The sequence below is a fragment of the Equus przewalskii genome, chromosome 6 (genome assembly GCF_037783145.1).
Source record: "Equus przewalskii isolate Varuska chromosome 6, EquPr2, whole genome shotgun sequence".
Classification (NCBI taxonomy): Eukaryota; Metazoa; Chordata; class Mammalia; order Perissodactyla; family Equidae; genus Equus; species Equus przewalskii.
The window spans coordinates 39,153,690-39,172,291 of record NC_091836.1 but is presented as its reverse complement, the minus strand read 5'-3'; the positions used below and the strand labels follow the sequence as shown (position 1 = coordinate 39,172,291).

The following is an 18,602-nucleotide window of genomic DNA, read 5'->3' as shown; positions in this document are numbered from 1 at the left end:
TTTTTGGGTCACTGATGGATTATTAACAAGAGTTTATTGCACCATTCATCAATGTTCTTGACTTTAAAATGTTACCCTCTTTTTATTAAATGACACAGACAAGAGCATACCTAGTCTGCAATTCTCAGACAATACTTTTTTATCCTAAATAAGTTCACATCAGTGGCCAAGTCTTTGCAAGAATACTGTTTCCATGTTATTACCCTTTGTACACAAAAGTAAAAGGCCCTAAAATAACCTGTTTTTTCTATCTTCTTAAGAATCAGACTTTCAGGGGTCAGCCCCATGTCATAGCGGTTAAGTTCAGTGTGCTCCACTTCAGCGGCCCAGGTTCACAGATTTGGATCCCTACACCACTCGTCAGCCATGCTGTGACAGTGACCCATATGTAAAGTGGAGGAAGATTGGCACAGATGTTAGCTCAGGGCAAATCTTCCTCAGCAAGAAAGAAAGAAGGAAAGAAGGAAAGAAGGAAAGAAGGAAAAGAAAGAGGGAGGGATGGAGGGAGGGAGAGAGAGAGAGAAAGGGAAAGAAAGAAAGGAAGGAAGAAAGGAAGGAACAAAGGAAGAAAGGAAGGAACGAAGGAACAAAAGAAGGAAGAAAGAAAGAACAAGATCAAATAAAATACCTTACATTAAAAAAAAGAAGAAAAAGAATCAGACTTTCTCATAAAAGAGTTATCTTCTTCTATCAGTACACTCTTAAGATGTGTACATTTCAGTGTTAGGAAAAAATGTACAGTTTATGTCCCTAAATGTATACCTATATGAGCAGCACTCACTCATTCATTTGGCCTATTTATTCAACCCTAATTCAGGTGAGGTCAACCGGCTAGAGTAGTTGCACCCAAATCATGACGCTTTTCTGAATCAACTAAGAAGTTTTATTAGAAGGCAAATTCCTGAGCTCCTACCTCAGAAATTCTGAATTACTAAGGCTAAGGTGTCATAAAGAGTCAGTTTACTATACTTTTTTAAAGCTCTGAAGGGGGGCTAGCCAGGTGTTGTAGCACTTAAATTCGTGTGTTCTACTTCAGCAGCCTGGGGGTTTGCCAGTTCGGATCCCAGGCACAGCTTATCAAGCCATGCTGTGGCAGGCATCCCACATGTAAAGTAGAGGAAGATGGGCACAGGTGTTAGCCCAGGGCCAGTCTTCCTCAGCAAAAGGAGGAGGATTGTTGGTGGATGTTAGCTCAGGTCCAATCTTCCTCAAAAAAAAAAAAGCTCTGCAGGGAATTCTAATGCACTAATACTTTTTCTTTTTTTTAAAGAGTGGCACCTGAGGGGCTGGTCCGCTGGAGCAGTGGTTAAGTGCACATGTTCCGCTTCTCGGCAGCCCAGGGGTCACAGCCCAGGGTTCACCGGTTTGGATCCCTGGTGCGGACGTGGCACCACTTGGCAAAAAGCCATGCTGTGGTAGGCGTCCCACATGTAAAGTAGAGGAAGATGGGCATGGATGTTAGCTCGGGGCCAGTCTTCCTCAGCAAAAAGAGGAGAATTGGCAGCAGTTAGCTCAGGGCTAATCTTCCTAAAAAAAATAAAAAATAAAATGACCAGTGTTTTGGTTTTCCAAATAAAACATTAAATTCAGACACAGCTGTGTATTATCACCACCGTTTCATTAAAGAAAGAACATTTAACAACAAAAGAAGTAAGAATGATCATAATTTTAAAATGTAAAAGTTGGATACAACTCACTACATTGCCTTTGTTTTCCCCGTTACAAATCAGAACGGGGAACACTTCACAATGGAACGGTCCTGGTCTAAGACAGGTGTTGGAACATTACCGTATGGGAAATAAACATGAATCGGTTATACACCTCGGTCCTGGCCTATAACTGTGCCGTTCCCAGAATGCATCCCTCCCCTGCCCCCAACCTACCACCCCGTCCAGGACTGACTTAGTGCGTAAGGCTTGGTTCAAGTATCACGTGCTCACAGAATTTTTCTGCTCTTCCTTCTTCTCCAAGGCTGAGTTGCTGTACCTCCTTTCTGTCCCCAAAAACATTCTGTACGCACCTCTGACACACTATTTGTAAACCAAATATTAATTACTTATTTTCTTTACTGTCTCCTTAATTATACCCTACACTATTTGTAAACCGAATATTAATTACTTATTTTCTTTACTGTCTCCTTAATTATACCCTGAGTCCCTTGAGGGGAGGAACCACGTTTTGCTTATTTTTCATTCATTTCTGTACCTACAATCTGGCATAGTGGTTCTACTCAACAGGCATTCAAAAAATACTTGCTGAATGAACATGTAACTACATGAGCTTTACAATCCGGCAGAGAGGATAAGACTTGTGCATGCCTAAATAAAGTACTGGGTGGAAAGTCATAAATGGCCTAAGAGAAGAACTGCCTACATATTTTAGAAGTAAAACAAAGCAGGAAGTTAGGTACACCTGACTGGGGACTGCGGCAAGGATCATAGAGGAGATTATATCTGAGGTTTCCTGGGAACATACACCGCATGTGCATATACGGTGTCAGGAGAGGACAAGAAGCACGGAAGGAACAATGTGAGCAAAGGCACTGGAAAAACATGACACGTACGAGAGTATGTGAGTATTTCACTTAACTGCAGCAGAGGGTTTGTAAAAAATAGCAAAAGCAGGATGATTGGTGGGTTTACCTAAAGGATACTGAGGAGCCATAGAACTCTTTGGACAGAGATGTCATTGGAGTTGGCTTTTAGACAAATTGAGTGTGACAGCCATATGAGGGATGAACCAGAGGCTAGAGGCAAGGAGGCGAACTAGAAACCTCTTGTGATACTGGGGGAAAAGTCATATGGACAGAACTAAGAGAGATGCAGTGGGACTAGAAAGGAAACAGGTGCAAAAGGAAAGCCACTAGCCCCAGGCATCAGTGGAGGAGAAGGGGAGGAGGAATTAAAAGAACCTCGGGTGTTCAAACATCGTGCCAAACATAGTGGAGAATATGGTGATGACAATGCCATTGGCAGAAAGAGAGAAGAATAAGAAGATTATAGGGATGGGAGGAGAGTGCAGATGATGAAATGTCAGCAAAATCTCCAACACGAGATGCAGACTGGTTACTTGGGGAAAAGCTCAGAGAGAGGTTGGCATTAGAATTAGAATTTGGGGAATTACCTACCCAAAAGCTACTAGTTAAATCCATGAGATAGCCAGTGGGGACAGCAACAAGAGACATAGAAAGAAACCTAGAAGGCTACATTATTTTTCTGTATAACCAATGTTTATCATCACAGCATAGAGTTAAAAGCTAGAAAAGGCCAAGTAGGATGAGGAGTAAGAAAGGAACATTGAACTTCGAGACCGTTGAACTTGATCGTTAGTCGTTTCTTTGTAAAGATAAAATCTACTTGCGGGAAGTAAAGGTTTACGTGGCTCGTTGGGAAGAGCTCACAAGTACTGTCGTCTCTTCCAAGACGTGTCTTGTTAAGAGTGAACTAATAGAGTAGTCTTGTCGGGTATGGGTGGAGAGTTTTGTTGTCATTGTCGTTGCTGTTTGTCGTGGATAAGAAGGCACTGGGGGGAAGGGAAGAAATGGAAAATGCAAGAGAGACCATTGAGATTTGTAAGATGAGTATTATCTTCATTTTACAGATGAGAAAACAGGCTCAGAGAGGTTAAATAACTTGCCCCCAGCCTGAAGCCAGTAACTAACAGGCAAGGAAATTGAATCTTGTTTGTGTAACTCAGAGACTTAACATCTTCTGCTTACATCATGCTAACAGACTCCCCACCAGCTATTGGAAAATAATAGTCTAATAAATCCCTCGGTGGATGCATGGAAAAATGTATCAGTGGCTGGCCATTCTCTTTGCTTGCATTTTAATGTAACTTTGTAATATTCTGTAAAATCACACTTCTAGTAATAAATAGAGAAGCCACGCTATAAAAATGTGACACGAGGAGTTAGACAGTTACCTATTTTTCCCATATTTCTGTCCCGTACTTCCCTCCTGCCTAGAAGGCTTCCCTGTTCCCTCTGCCGCTGATGGTGAACAGGTGGAACCACTTCTCAGAGGAACGCCCTGCTCGAAGCAGAACAAGTTTAACTTTACATGATTTACACCTGTAGAACATAACGAAGTAATTAACATCTGACTTTCAAACAAGTCAAATAGACAAAAATATCAAGTACTTAATACAGAGCCTCCAAATTCGATATTGCCAGAGCAGGGTCTAGACATGAGAAAGAATTTGGCCCTAGAGCATACGTGTAAATATCTTTTGTTTTCAAAGATAATATTGATTTAACTGATTGCAATCTTGGTATGTAAGCGTGTCTGAAATACAATGCTTGAAAAACAACTTTAAACACACTACATCTATGCTAAGTTTTGTTTTGCTGGTAAACTGGTTTACAGGCTTGAAGCAAACAAGTTTTGTAACACCTAACACTTAAACAATCTTGGGTACCCTCCTAATGATGAACACGCAAGATTATTAGGGTCCCTGCCAGGGCCTTGGAGGAGACTGGAGCAGCGAGCGGCCCTGAAGCTTAATCTTCAACAGCTCTGCAGAAAAGCTGCTTCTGGCTGCACATCACTTTTGGAGGAGCTGTTGTTCCCTGTGGCCCAGCTTGTTTACCTTCCTTCGCTTGTTGTTATCCCTGAGTCTTCATTTGAACGACGCCATTCCATTCCTTGATCTGTTCTGCCTGGCTATGGCTATTTTCTCAGTGGCCCATAATGATACCACATTTTTTAGTACTCTTATTGGGTGCTACTTTGAATGATTTCTTCTGCCTTTAGTGCAGAAAATATAAAATGATGATAAAAACCTCAGTGCTAGGAACTACTTGCACTATAAGTTCTTATTTTTGGTGATTTCTACCTGGTACTTACTTTTCAGAAAAACTGATGTGAAATTACACAGCTTGAGAAGCCCCAAATCAAAGAGTTTGAAGATATTCAGATCATCTTTATACCCTGTGTAGAAGTCCGTTCTGCAACATCCATGATGGAAGAATGGAGAAACTCGTAGCTCTGAGGTTAGAAATTTTGTCTTTTTACTGAGCTTATCTTCATCCCATATTTAAAGATGGCTGTCATATGCCGTTCTGCCTTCTCTTCTCAGTCCTTTATTAAATGTAAACAGACTCATTCTATAACCATTTTACTTGTGATAGTGTTTTCAGACCTTCTTACCATCTTCATACCTCTGTATACATTCCAATTTAACAATCAGCCTCTAAAAATGTGGACTCCAAAACTGAGCACAATGTTTCACATGCTATGTGGGATAATGGCCTTTTTCAAAACAGTGTGTATTTTATTAATACAACCTAACATTTGCTGATGAGACATCAATATGAAAGTCACATAATAATTCATTCAACAGATATTCATTTAGCACCTACAGTGTGCCATGTACTTTACTTGGGATATAAGGTGAAAAAAGATATGCTTCTTGTTCTCAATTTCCTTAATAAAGGCTCTTTGTTCAATGTTAAAAAAGTGTTATGGGGGCTGGCCTGGTGGTGCAGTGGTTAAGTTCGAACATTGCACTTCAACGGCGCAGGGTTTGCTGGTTCAAATCCCAAGTGTGGACATGGGACCGCTTGTCAAGCCATGCTGTGGTAGGCATCCCACATATAAAGTGGAGGAAGATGGGCACAGATGTTAGCTCAGGGCCAGTCTTCCTCAGCAAAAAGAGGAGGACTGGCAGCAGATGTTAGCTCAAGGCTAATCTTCCTTAAAAAAAAAAAAAAAAAAGTGTTATGATAACAAGGAAAACTTACCAGAGGAAAAGATGCTTTAACTGAGTTTGAAAAGCTAGCGGTAACTTAGACAAAGAAGGTGCCTGTGGCTAGCAGGTGTCAGCCAAGTCCAGGCATTGGGCTGGGTATGGACAGGGAAGCATGAAGCAGTGTGACACCACGTGGAAACAACAGAGAAAAGAGGGAGCATGAGAAATAAAGGTGCTCAGTTTTTGAGCACTATCTTGACTGCTATGGGGAACCACTTAATGTTGGTCAGATTTGCATTTTAGGAACATCACTGTTGGCGGTTTGAGGAACTAAGAGGTCATGGATAATGTGTAAAGGAGATGGATGGCTGAGAGCTGACTTGGTTTGTTTTTCATCAGACACCTCTGAACTCAAATTAGAATCGACTTATAGCTGAGTGATAGAAAACAGCAGAACTCAGGAATAAACCTTCAAAACATTTTTATAAAGAACTAACATGGTAGTTCTTGACTTTGCAGATCAGAAATTTGATCTTATCAGAACACACGAAGTACCATCCTAAGGTAACCAAACTCAGAAGAGATTGCCATGTAGAATGAAAAGATCGTACATCCGTTGTCAATGGGTTCCAGATTTCAGGAGACCAGAACACTCATACTAGCTATTTTGGGAACATCATTTCCAATATCGAGGGATATGAAAAACTGAAAATTATTTCATTTAATTTTTAATTTAATAGTCACAACTCTCTGAGGCTCAGAGAGACTACATAATTTGTTCCAGGTTACCTAGAAAATAGGTGGAAACAACAGGATTTGAACCCAGGCTGCCTCTTTCCAGAACTGTCTCTCTTAAGTACTAGACTTGACACATACTGCTTAAACACCACTAAATATTTTACTGTCCATTTGTTGGAAACGAGTGTTTCCAATATTTTCACCCACAACACTATTTCTTCTGCAGATGGCTACCCGAAATAAGTTTATGCTAACGCTCAGTAGCTTTGCTCTCAAAAGGTGACCTGGTACCCAAATTCTGAAGGCAACTTAATGTGGCACTGTCTCTGCTGACTCCTTATGAGAAGTTGTTCTGATCACATTTTCTGGCACACCTCCTTAAAAGCACAGTCAGCAGCATTCAAAGCAGCTCCCGGATGCCTGCCCTACTGAGACTTTTGATGATGTCTGTACAATTTTGAGATAAAAAGGGTTCTGCATCCAGCAGTCCAGAAACATATTCTAAATCAGCTTTTAAACCCCTCGTTACATTGTACTTGATGAAAGTGCTGAAGACTTGAGTTGTTTCCAAATGTGCTGTTGTAAACCAGATCTCGCTCCTTTTGGGGATTGGTTGCAGACCAGACAGGGCACTAATCACCACGTGATGACTAACCCCGCCATCATGCCATCAGATGTTGCTAGTGTCGGAATGACCAGATTTGCTCCAGCTCTTTTCAGAAAACCAGGATGGTACCATCTGTACTTTGCTGGTATTCACACACTAAATTACATAGCCATGATACAATATTATGAAACGAAAATTCATTTTGAGACATTTTGTTAAATTTGTTAGACATGACAATGGCATTATGGTTATGTGAGAAAAATATATATTTTTTCCTTTGAGATGTATGCTAAAAAGTATCTAGGGGTGAAACTGAAGAGTAAGAGATTGCCATTAAAAGAAGGACCCATGAAAAAATAAAAATAACATAAAATAAGAAACTGTGAGAGGCAGACAGAATTGAATATTTGATACAAGTAATTTGAAAAATGTATAACTGTTACTTGAATCTTTGAGATTTGACTACGTATGCAACCTTTCAGATCTGATAGAAATCATTTACACTGAACTGCGCAGAGAACAGTAAAGATAAACTACGCATAAGGCAAATGTATCAACTGACATATTTGGTGAGGATAAATGATACTTGAATATCACAAAATCAAGTTGACATCACCAAATAAAAAGATTGTAACAGTTTCAAGTCATAAAGACTGATGTATGGGGCAATAACCCATCCTTGCAAGAGAAGTTATTCTTGTAGTGGTTGTTTTTAATCTTTTGCTCTTGGCTGCTGCCCTATAGAGATTAAGCTTGAAGCTTTCAGGATCTGTGAGGCTGAATTTACAGTGACCAAGGGTGCAGATTGGTTTAAAGATTCTCGCTTTCAAAAATAGGTAAAGAATGGCTTTCTATCTAATTCTTCATCATGCCATTTGCTTAGTTCTTTATAAAAATTTTTTGAAGGTTCATTCCTAAATTCTATTGTTTTCTATTGCTAGCTGTAAGTCAATTCTTATTCTGAGTTCAGAGGTGTCTGATGAAAACCAAACCAAGTCAGCTCTCAACTATCCATCTACTTTACATGTTATCCATGACCTCTTAGTTCCTCAAACTGTTACCTCCATTTTTAGCCATTCCCTTGAGGAAATGCAAGGACTTTTTTTTTTTTTTTTTTTTTGTGCTGGGGAAGATTCATCCTGAGCTAACATCTGTTACCAATCTTCCTCTTTTTGCTTGAGGAAAAATCACCCTGGGCTAATATCTGTGCCAGTCTTCCCCTATTTTGAATGTGGGTTGCCGCCACAACATAGCCTCTGACGAGTGGTGTAGGTCTATGCCTGGGAACTGAACCTGGGCCACAGAAGTGGAGCACACTGAACTTAACCACTAGGCCATGGGACTGGCCCCAAGGACTTATTTTTTTTAAGTCATTTTACCCCTGCTTGAGAAATTCTGGCAAAGGAAGATTTGGGAGTGGGGCTGGCCCCATGGCATATTGGTTAAGTTCAGTGTGCTCTACTTCAGTGGCCCGGGTTTGTGGGTTTGGATCCCAGGCATGGACCTACACCACTTGTCAGCCATGCTGTGACAGTGACCCATCTATAAAGTGGAGGAAGATTGGCACAGATGTTAGCTCAGGGCTAATCTTCCTCAGCAAGAAAAAAAAAATTGGGGAGTGAGGAAAGCAAAGAAAGGGGCAGGTAAGACAGAAAAATCATGGTGAGACAATTAGTTAAAGTGAACTTTGGGGATTGTGGCTTTCCCTTAAAGTTCCACTTCTTATCGAAAATGAATGTAGTGCTGTTTAGCTTGTATATGCTTAACAAATACCTCAAAACCTCCTTAGAGTTAGTAGCTCTTTCTGCCACTGAGTCACTTTGAATCGTGGAGCATTAATTAACATTAAGGAAACTGAGGGGGCTGGCCTGGTGGTGTAGCAGTTAAGTTCAGACGTTCCACTTCGGTGGCCCCAGCTTTGACAGTTCAGATCACAGGGATAGACGTGACATTGCTTGACAAGCCATGCTGTGGTAGGCGTCCCACATATAAAGTAGAGGAAGATGGGCACGGGTGTTAGCTCAGGACCAGTCTTCCTCAGCAAAAAGAGGAGGATTGGCAGCAGATGTTAGCTCAGGGCTAATCGTCCTCTAAATAAACAAACAAACAAACAAACAAACAAATAAATACATAAAAAGGAAAACTGAAATTCTCAAGCAATTGCTGACACCTTAAACATTGACAGGTGATAGCTACTGAATTACTGGGCCTAAGATATTCTATATTTGCATGCTGATTATATTTTCTAAAACCGAGATTGAGACATGATCAGACAGTGAGATGAAATATTTTAAATCAGAACATTTAGCCACCACACATACTTGACAGTTAAAATAGTATTTTCCCTTCTCCCTCTTCTTAATTGCTTTTATTGTCGTGTGTTGGGCAGCCTTGACCTTAATCAAACCCTTCCATTAAGACAGAAAACAAAACAAAGAACAAGGGTTAAAGAGGGAAAAATGTGTAAAAATAAATAGCAGTAAAATAACTGGAAATCATGGTGCTTAGATATTTAATTTCTTCAGTAAGGCTAGGTCATTGCTTTTAATAGTCTTTCTTTTTTGGAACGTTGTTAGGCCATTTTTAACAACTGGTTTACAATTCTGGCAGGTCTGATTTGCAAGAACAAAAGAGAGAAGGGCAATCCTGCTATCTTCGGCACTGGGAAGATTATTCTTAGAGTATTGTGCACAATTTCAGTTTCCCTAATTGCAGAAAGATGTGCACAATTTGGGAGTAGTCCCAAAAAATCAACCAAAACATTAGAAAATAAGCCATATGGAATTTATCTTCCAGATATACTCACACAAATGGAAAATAATGAATGTTCAAGTTTATTCATTGTAGCATTCTTTATAATGACAAAAAATTGGAAACCACCTAAAATTTTATCAGTAGGAGATTCGTTAGATGAATCATAGCACAGCCATACAAAAGAATTTACTGTAGCTGTAAAAATGATTGAGGAAACGCTTATATTGTGTTAGCCAAAGATCTCCAGGATATATTGTTAAGTGAAGCAGCAAATACAGAGCCGTGTCTGGAGTATGCTGCCATCACGTTACAAAGTAAAAGGAGGAGTAAAACGATAAAAATAGAAAAGCATAGAAAATATACTATGTATACTAAATATTATGTAATATAACATTTATATACAGATATAAAAGTATATATTTATATCTGCTCGTGTATGCATAAAAATAATCTCTGGAAGTATGCACAAGAACTCAGGGACGTTGACTGCTGGCAAAGGGTAGGTGGGAATTGGTTGGGAGATGGAGGGCTAAAGGGACTCTTTATATTATAGCTTTTTATACTTTTTGATTTTTGCAAATGTATTACTTAGTAAAAAACTAAATAGATACTTTTAAACCAACAGCAAAAAAGAAAAGAAACGATATGAAGGATGGAGAGAAGGATGAGAATTTAAATTGTGTCTACATTTGTGAAGAGCCCTAAGCAACACTTCTTAGCTATCTCCATAATTGCTGTGAATTACCAAATGTTAACTCAATTGCAAAGACAAACAATGAATGAATTGATTGTGCCATAATAGAGTTCACTCATGATTCAAAGACATAGCCCTAATTCACAGAAGATAAGATTGAATTAGTAACTGATTTTTCCAAAATGACAAAGAATTAGTCAATGAGAGAAGAATACAATTCACTATTCCCTGGACCTAATAATGTTTGTAAAGCACTTTATAGTTTGTAAACTGCTTTCACGTATATTATCTCATTTGATCCATCTTTACAAAAACATTATGTGGTATGTAGGACAAAAATTTCTATTTCTCATTTCACAAATGAGAAATGGAAATAAAGAGAAGATGAACACTTGCTGATGGTCTCATGCAATAGGACAGGATACTTGAAACCGGAACTAGCTTAAAAAATGAGGGACATATGATCACTAAGGGATTCCAAGTCATTGGACTCCTTAGAAGTACTCATAGCTTTAAAATTCTTCTACTTCTGCTTTTTGCCCAGAGTAATTTCTCAATTATTAATTTTTCCTTGTTCTGGTTCAGAGATTTAGCTGAATTTCTGACTCATCTTGTTTCTTCATAGTAAAAGGCATAGAAAACCTTTTCATCTTCCATCCACTCAGTCTTAAATTATAATGTGAGAATCATGGAAGAAAGTGAGTAGGAATGCAGATTTCTGGCACCCCTCTCCAAAGATTCTGAGTCGTTGGGTCTCAGGTGGAGCCTAGGGACATGCTTTTTTGTAAGCATGTGGCTGTACTTAACACAGGTGGTCTGCACGTTCCCATCAACAAGGACTGAGATTATCTGTAACTAGTAACTCTGTGTGGCTGATTGAAACCAAGGAGGTTTCTCAGATCCTCTCTCCAAGCTCATCACTGTTACTGCAAAGAGGCAAAGGTGAGGAGCTGGCAGCGACGATCAGCCTCCAGTGAGTTGAAGAGAAGTTAATGGTGACGACACACAGGGCTAATATTTGCCTACTATTCAGGGAAAGATTTACAACATTAAATGAAAACTCATCAGATGTATTTCTTTTGCCTCAGAAACTCTGAAGGAAGGAGATCGAACCTGTCTCGGAGGCTCTGAAACAAGCTGCCTGCTTGCTTCTAAGGAGAATTTTAAGTGTTGACCACGTCTATTAGAGACCTAAGTGGTTTGAGATTTGGTACCCTAGTGACGGCCTCTCTCCCTCTGCAGCGCTGCAGCACCTTGATATCCAGCAGGGCACCTCCTCTGACGGGCCCCAAAGTCTGTTTAGAGAAGAGGACCTGGAGCCAACAGAGACCTCATCCTGGAAGACCCTTGTTTACATAACTTCCTCCCCGCTCCAATCCTGGGGAAGCCCCTCCTTTGGCTTCCTTTGGAGTTTGGACCAACGTTTATCTTTCTTCAGCTGGCCTCTCCATAAGAGTTTGTGAAAACTGCTTTAAAATTATTTAAAATGGCATAATGCCTGAAGTGCACATTTGTCATCAGCTGAAAGCTTTTATAGTTTTACAAAACTTTCTGAGTGTTTTTAACTTTATGCTCATGTCCCAAGGTAATTATTGCAAATGACATACTTCTGTTAATTAAAATAATAAATACTTTATAGGGATTTTAATAAAATGTGGTGATTTAAAGTTTAAATGGTATATTGAGTCATTCTAGAATTGCCAGAGAGCACACTTCTGTAAAAGCCAAATGCAAAAATACAGAGGGAGATTAAATCCAATGAAAAATTAAACAATGGTGCACTATGTGAGATGACGGAAAGAGTGGAGAGAATTGTTAAGAAAAATCTTCTCGTGAGTTTTGGGAAGACGTATGCACCAGAAATTTCACTTGCTAATGATTTTTCCTTGCTTCAAAGAGTAGCAGGTGCGAGCTTATCTTGTTGCCCTGCCAGTAGAGCATGTCCTCTACAAAAAGAAGAGTCATTATGAGCTACTGACTGCTTATTGACCTTGTGGAGCCACTGAATTGGCCAATTTCCTGCTCTCCCTACTCTGCATCTATTAGTTGACCATTAGTCTGATTTCCAAGAAGGAAATAGGTAGATGCAGTGACTAGAAGTTTGCCTGAGGATGAAACTGGATTACCTATTACATTTGCCTCAAATCCTCAAACTCTCTTTCACAAATAAACGTAACAAGGAGCCTTAGATGGGTGGATCCTCTTCTGTCTCTTGGTAAGATCTTCATCTGAAAATCTTCCAGCAGCTCGAAGGCGTGGGCCAGGACAGAGTGGCAGTCTCTAGGGGAGGGGAAGAGGCCTCTCGCCGGGTAGTTTTGTCTTCCTCATTCATCTATCACCCACTGTTTCCTCATTAGGAGTTGCATCTGCAGAAGTTTTTCAAAGCTAGGAAGATGAAAGTGGGAAATTTGGAAAGTGCAGGAAATGACCACAGCTGCTGCCCAGTGATTCCAGACCAGCACGATCCAGCAAGCTTTCTGAGATATGGACGTGTTCCGTGTCTGCGCTGTCCAACGCAGGAGTCACCAGCCACCTGTGACTACTGAGAACTTGGAAATGTGCCTAGTGTGACTGAGGAACTGAATTTTGTTTAATTTTAATAAATCTAACCTTGAAGAGCCACGTGTGGCCAGTGGCTGCTATATTGGACAGCGCAGTTTTAAACTTTCAGGAGGCTTTTTCAGATGTTAGAGGCCAAATCCAAATTTCTTGACTGGTTGAGTATTGAAGCCTTAACCTTAACCAACTCCTGAGTTTGAACCCAAACTAAAAAAAGTAGATAGCTGAAAAGGGAAAGGGTGGAAAGGGAAAAAGTACCCTTATCTACCATTGACATAGAAGGAGAGCACATGTGCGATTCTAAACCAAGTAGATAAAAAAGAAAAATTCGTTGATTGCCTAAACATTTGGTATCTATACAACACCAACAACCTACTTTGCCTTTTTTTTTTTAACTGAATCGGCAGACGAATTTGGCATTATGTAACATGGTGAAATATAAATGAAAAACAAACACCAGGCAGGCCTAAGTGGATGTGGATTAAATTAAATATTTACAGTCTACACAACAGATCTTTTGTCTTCGAAGAGAAGTTTTATAAACCAGAGTTTCAATAATAAAAGGGTGGTGGGAGTGGTTTTATTCATATAAAACCAGCCGTTTGACACATAGGCCAAAGGCGACCCAATCCAGCTGCCAGCAGGCGACTTAGGTATCACGAAATAAAGTAACTCAGTTGTGTTTAACTGTATAAATGAATAAAAAAGATGGGAGGCACAGATACCAATAAAGGTTGATAGTGATTATTTTGGTTAGGTTTTTGTTGTGGTTACTGCCTTTTTTCTTTTCTGTTTTCTACAGATTTTCAGCATTGAACAGAAACATTTTTTAAGGATTTTTGTTTTTCAAAAGAGAAATGTACAGGGGCCAGCCCAGTGGTGTAGTGGTTAAGTTCCCACTCTCCACTTCAGTGACCCAGGGTTTAAGGGTTTGGATCCCAGGTGCAGACCTACACACTGCTCATCAAGCTGTGCTGTAGCAGCGTCCCACACATGAAATAGAAGAAGACTGGCACAGATGTTAGCTCAGAGACAATCTTTCTCAAGCAAAAAGAGGAAGATTCGCAATGGATGCTAACTCTGGGCCAAACTTCCTCACCGAAAAAAAAAGAAAAAAGCATAGAGAATAATTATAATAAACATTCATGTGCCTGCCACCCAGATTGAACAATTGTTCGTAATTTGTTATATTTGCTTTGAATATTTCTTTTTTGGAAGGAATAGAACACCAGAGCTACAGCTGAAGCCCCTGTGTACCCTTCCGCAGTCCCTCTGCCCCTTTCTCCCCAGGAGCAACTATTAGCATGAGTTTAATGTGTTTTCTCACACATTTGAAGTACAGACAGGTGTCATTTAATGACAGGGACACATTCTCAGAAACGCGTTGTTAGGTGATTTCATCATTATGTGAACATCATAGAGTGCACTTACACAAATTTAGATAGTAGCCTACTACACACCTAGGCTATATGGTGCTAATCTTACGAGACCACTGTCGTATATGTGGTCCATCCTTGACTGAAACATCATTATGTGGTGCATGGCTGTGCTCTTCCTATAAATGTATATATTCATGAATAACACATAGCACTGTTTTGTGTATTTTAAAATTCACAATATTTTCCCAAAAAGACATACAAATGGGCAACAGGTACATGAAAAGATGCTCAGCACCACTAATCAACAGGGAAATGCGAATCAAAACCACAAGGAGATATTGCTTCACACCTGTTGCAATGGCTGTTATCAAAAAGACAAGAGATAAGTGTTGGAGAGGATGTGGAGCAAAGGGAACCCTTGTGCACTGTTGGTGGGAATGTAAAGTGCACAGCCACTATGGAAAGCATATGGAGGTCCCTCAAAAAACCAAAAATAGAGACGCCATATGATCCAGTAATTCCATTTCTGGGTATATATCCAAAGAAAATGAAATCACTATCTCAGAGAGACATCTGCACCTCCACATTAATTGCAGCATTATTCACAATAGCCAAGACATGGAAACAACTTACGTGTCCATCCATGGATGAACGGATCAAAAAAAAGTAGGATACATATACAATGAAATATTATTCAGACATTAAAAAGAAGCAAATCCTGCCTTTTGTGATAACGTGGATAGACCTTGAGGGCATTATGTTAAATGAAATAAGTTAGACAAAGAAAGGCAAACACTGTATGATCTCACTTACACATAGAATCTAAAAATCTGAACTTATAGAAACAGAGAGTAGAGTGGTGGTTTCCAGGGACTTGGGGTGGGGAAATGGGATGTTGGTCAAAGGGTACAAACTTCCACTTATAAGATGAATAAGTTCTGGGTATCTAATGTACAACATGGTGACTATAGTTAACAATACTGTATTATATAATTGATTATATAATTTGAAGTTGCAAAAAGCAACCTCTGGTGTCTCTGTGGCGCAATTGGTTAGCGCGTTTGGCTGTTAATCGAAAGATTGGTGGTTCAAGCCCACCTAGAGATGAATGATGTGCTTTTGGGGCCGGCCCGGTGGCGCAGTGCTTAAGTGCGCATGTTCTGCTTCGGCGGCCTGGGGTTCGCCGGTTCGGATCCCAGGTGCGGACATGGCACCACTTGGCAAGCCATGCTGTGGTAGGCATCCCACATATAAAGTAGAGGAAGATGGGCACAGATGTTAGCTCAGGGCCAGTCTTCCTCAGCAAAAAGAGGAGGAATGGCAGCAGTTAGCTCAGGGCTAATCTTCCTCAAAAAAATAAAAAAGTTGCTAAGAAAGTGATCTTAAATTTTCTCACCACAAGAAAGAAATGGTAATTATGAGGTGATAGGCATGGTAAGTAACCCAACTGTAGTCATCATTTCACAATATGTAAGGGTATCAAATCATCACATCGTATACCTTAAATTTACACAGTGATGTATGTCAACTATATCTCAATAAAGCTAGAAAAATAAAATTCATAATGAATTACAATGTATATGTTTCTATAAATTACTCTTTTCATTCAATTTTATGTTTCTAAGAGACATTGAAACATACAAACATAACTTGATTAAACAAATTATTTTTTAAAAGGTGCTCCTTTAAAAACCACCACCAAGGTAATAAAAAGTAACGTTTTTTGCAGAATTGTATGGCATGTATTTTCAAGTTACCATGTTGAGCTTCACAACAACCTGGGAAGTGGATATTATTATCAATCCCATTTAACAGATAAAGAAACATAACTCAAGAAGTTCAGGAATTTGCTTAAGGCTCGATAGCTAACAAGAGGCAGAACCTGAATTCAGACCTTGGCTGCTGCAGGCAGGAGTTTTTGCCTCCCTTGTGCCTTGGGATGCTTGAGCCCTGGATTCTCATTTAGCCCAGCAGAGAGTGCAGAATGCTGGGCAGAATCCTCCCTTACTGATCAAGAAAAAGCAAGAGCAGAGAATCAATAAGGGGGAAAAAAAAATAGGGCAAGTGAGAAAAACAGAAAGAAGGGAGAAAAGGAGAGAAAAATGGTCATTTGGGTCAGGTATGCAGCGTTTCTAAATTTTGCTGTGAATGTGTGTAGCGTGGAAAAGACAGGCCGAGGTTTATGAAGATGGAGGGAAGCAGCCTTGAGGTCATTCCACCGGGGTTCGGTGCCCGGTTGACAGCCCCAGGGTTGGAGGCCGTGGCTGAAGGCAGCCCTTCAGCTCCCAGCATGGTGTTTCCCAAACTGCAGCAGATGCCAAAGATAATTGTAGACCTTACAGTGTAGATATTAGTTGAATGGCAGAGTGTGAAGGTGAGATCTTTTTAAGTTGTTTTAATTTTTATCCAGTTTATGGAACAGTCTGAGTCAAGTGGAGTACAAACATGAATGTTTTATTTTTCCCTTCCGCGATGCTCACTTGAATCTCTTTTTCTCATTATTTTGGGAAAGAAGGGAGAGGGGAGAAATGTCTCCTCCTTAAATGATGTCCAGCTCTCTCTTGGCTGCATTTCCGCTCTGGCTAAAAACTGATTGATCACTGATGCCCCTTGTTCTGGGCATCCGAGTTTTGATTCTCTCATTAGTGTGAGGGGAGTCCTGCGGTGGGCCCTGCGTAGTTCCCTTACATCGGAGGGTCACTCTGGCCTGACTGCTTCAACTGTCCCTCAGCATCCATTCCCAGGGATCGAGACTAGGGTCACGTCCTCATCCAAACTGCCAGGGGCACACCCAGGCTCCTGCGAGGTCTCTGTCTCTACACATGTTGGGTAGCAGCTCCAGGCAGGGAGACTGATTCCAACCTCCAGGGAGGTGGGGAGATGCCATCTCCTTCTTACTGTGCCCTGCTCTCGGTGGGTAATTCTCTTAGGCCCCCCACTGCCTGGGGGGAGGTAGCACTCCTCATCAGCTGAGTCACACACCTCACATCTGACCAGGCCTGGGGAGTCCCCAGCCCCTCTCCCCCCTCTCTCCCCGGGTATCTGCTTTGATGCACTTACAGGGGCATAGTGATAAAGGACAGGAGTGCCTCTGCCCCCTGAGAAGCCCTAAGAAGTTATCCAGCCTCAGTTGTTTTCAACTCTGTATAGATGCCGGGGGAAAAAAACCCTTCTTTGTTCTCAGCCTAGGATCCCAGGCGCCAGTTCTGCTCACAGGACATTCTCCCTTGGTGCTGGCATGTCTAAGTCACCTCTCTAACAATTCAGTCTCCTTTTCAAGTAGAGAGAGCATGCTTTCTTTAGACAACAACTTCTGCCTGCAAACTAAAATCAGTTGGATTTCCTTGTGTTTATTTTTAAAGTATATTTTATTTGACAAATGATACTGGTTTTCCATTGACCATAGTGATATAATGTTTTACTTTTAAGTAAAAACATGTTTTTTTAAAGTAATTTTGCTTAAAGAAAAATATTCAGTTGATAATTGTAACAGATGGTTAAATGGATACAGAAAAAATAGTGAAAGTTATATTTGAAAGGCCAAAGTTTGTGAAACTCAGACATGTGCCTTATAAGGGTTAAATGAGCCTAAATAGGAGTTAAACTGAGCTAAGCATGTAATGTGTTTCAAGTAGGTTACCAGGAAATGCTTGGTAAACGTTAGTGATTCGTTACAGCGCTGAGTATCTACTACATGCCTGACGGGTTTTTTGAAGCAGGTTTATTGACGTATAATTTATATACCATAAAATTCCACCACTTAAAATGTGTTTATTCAATAACTTTAGTGAATTTACAGAGTCATTCATCCATCCCCACAATCCAATTTTAGAGCATTTCCAGCACCTGGGAAAGACCCGCCCCCCCCCCCCCCCCCCCCCCCACCCCGCTCTCCCTCCCTGCCCCCAGCCCCAGGCAGCTCTAACCCTCTAAGTCCCCACGGCTGTGTCTTTTCTGGCCTTGCCTTTCCTCGTGTGAATGGACTTACATAATACGTGATCTTTTTTTGTCTGGCTTCTTTCACTTAGCATGAATAATGCTGCTATGAACATTCACACAGAAGTCTTTGTGGGGACATGTTTTCATTTCTCTTGGGTAGATGCCTAGGAGTAGAACTGCTGAGTTGTAGGGTAAATTTACATTTAACTTTTTAAGAAAGTTGAGCTGTTTTGCAAAGAGG

The 18,602-nt window shown here is 40.4% G+C and overlaps 1 long non-coding RNA gene and 1 other non-coding gene across 2 annotated transcripts; both read left to right on the top strand.

The window, feature by feature from the left end:
* The first annotated feature begins 2,407 nt into the window (after positions 1–2,407).
* On the top strand, positions 2,408–12,155 carry LOC139084294 (uncharacterized). The gene is made up of 3 exons (XR_011541670.1): positions 2,408–2,571; positions 4,855–4,993; positions 11,727–12,155. It is a non-coding gene; the product is annotated as an uncharacterized lncRNA (long non-coding RNA).
* A 3,300-nt stretch (positions 12,156–15,455) lies between these two features.
* On the top strand, positions 15,456–15,529 carry TRNAN-GUU (transfer RNA asparagine (anticodon GUU)). Its single transcript has one exon. It is a non-coding gene; the product is annotated as a tRNA-Asn (tRNA).
* Positions 15,530–18,602: the final 3,073 nt, after the last annotated feature.